Source organism: Oryzias melastigma, linkage group LG3, assembly GCF_002922805.2.
Source record: "Oryzias melastigma strain HK-1 linkage group LG3, ASM292280v2, whole genome shotgun sequence".
NCBI classification, from domain to species: domain Eukaryota; kingdom Metazoa; phylum Chordata; class Actinopteri; order Beloniformes; family Adrianichthyidae; genus Oryzias; species Oryzias melastigma.
Window position 1 is genome coordinate 3,712,723 of NC_050514.1, and position 2,292 is coordinate 3,715,014.

Below are 2,292 nucleotides of genomic sequence, written 5' to 3' on the forward strand. Positions count from 1 at the left end.
ACCGATGTCCTTCATTTAGCGCCAGTTATTTCACACCGAACTACAAGAACTGTGTGGACTCAATTTCCCACAATGCATTGTTTTGTAGACATCAAGGCGGCCTGCAGCCAGCGCAGTACCTATTTTTTGGCTGCGCTGGCTTAGGAAGGCGCCTTGAACCCGCCCCTTTCTCGCGATACTTGGTGACGGCGCACATTTGACGTCAGTGCAAGAAACTAACCAACATGCACCGCAATCCAGGCCATCTGCGCAGCGCCGGGGGATCTCAAACATGCCTATTACTGGGGCTGCAGATCATGACGTCAGACTTAAATGGTTTGACCAATCATGAAATTCAACTATAATACATCCTTTCAACCCGTAGGGGGCAGCAACAGGCGTTTTTTAAAATATTTTTTATGTTTTAAATTTTCAAAAAATAAATATGTTTATTTTAATTTGTCAAAAATTTTGCAATGATCAACAGACGGCACTTTTAAAGCCCCATTTATAGAGATCAACAGCTCAAAAAGTTGATTTAGGGTTTGGTCACCCTTTAAGACTCTTCATGAAACTGAGGTTTCAGTCATGTGAGGCCAAACACAGAGCAGAAACTTCTGGATTGCGGGTTTATTTAGAACTCTGTGGTTTGTGTGCCCTTGGACAGTATAAATGACATAAAAGAGTTGGGACATTAGAAACAAAGCGTCTGTCATGGTGGCTGCTGCTGCCTCTCTGCTGCCATCTTTTGGCTTTCTTTTGTGGTCAGCATGCTGCTGTTTTCTGCTCTCCCCTGGTGCACAGGGGATTCCCGGAGAACCTGGAACTCATCTTCACTGATCCCTCCTGTTCATGCTTTACCTACCCGGCAGTCCAACATCCATGACTGTGATACTGAGCCCACGTGCAGCTCGATGAATAGTCAGTTGTCTTGTGTTTTTTATTTCCTGACCTGAGTCCTGAATAACATCTGATTCATTCATCTCATCATCCATCATTATACTGCACTTAAAGAAATGGTCTTTCAGCAGTCTATCCTCCTCTGATCTGAGCAGCTTCAGTAAATTTCTAAAAAATATGTGGATATCACATTAAAACACGCCCTAAAAATGAAAAACAGTAAAAGAAAATCTAGTTTGTAAATTCAGACTATCAGAATTTACATTTATATTTAACTATAATAATGATAAAGCAATAATGTCCAAACAAATGTTCTTCAAATTAAAAAAAACAACAACAAAATATCAGTTTTATGTGAAGGTGTGTCAAATTTCTTACAGCAGAAATGTTGCTGATTTTTCAGGCCCTGATGAACATGTTTTACTTCTCATTTAGTGGAAATTTCTCCAAAATAATCTCCGGGTTGATCTCAAAGACAGGATAAAGGAAAAGTCAACTCACAGACCTCTGAGGGGTGATGTCCTAAAAACGCCCCACAGTGAGAAGGCGACACCAGGAATCAGAAACTGGACAAGTTCATCTGACAAATTGACAGACCTCCTGAGATGATCCTCCTGGTCTTCAGTGGATTCCTAAACATGATCTCTATGAACATAATGTTGGTTGGTTTTCTTCTTGGCTTCTTAATATTTCAACACAAACATTTTATTCACACAGAGGTGGTTTGGATTAAAGAGACTGTCCATCAGCCACTGTAAAAAGTCACCAGGTGTTTCCCAGAATCGGCTGTGAGGCAGAGGAGACGCCACCGGAAGAAGGAAGACGACTCGATTAGCGCCCCTGATAGATGCAGCGCCTGTGAGTCAGGAGCAGCTGCTGTTCATCCTTCAGCCAGGATTTAGGCAGGTAACTCCAAACTGCTGCTTCTTGTTGAAGGTTTGATGTCCTGCAATGACCATGTTTCAGTCCAGGCCATCGAGAGTCTAATTAGAACTGGACATCTGGAGCCATGAGGTCCCCCATGGAAATGCATTAGCTCCACTCCTCATGAAAGTAGACCACCGCTTTCACCGTCACTTCCTGAAACGGATATCGCCATTTGCAACCCATCTTCAGTGATTGGTCTGAGTCTCTGTGAGTCATAGTTGAGTCATGAATCTACAGGAAGTACTGTCACCAATCTGGAGTGAGTTTATTGTGAGTCTCCGCCTCTTTCCACACCTCTACCACGAGACCGCATTGATGAAGTCTGCTCCCATTGGCTACCCGCCATATGTCACTCAAACCCCCCACAAACGCTTATTGAGCCATCTGATTGGTCAATTTATAACTCGAATAACTTGTGACAATGGAAATAAAATACAACAAACAAAGCTCGTTTTTAGTGGAACCCACAGTCAGTTTATAAAGATC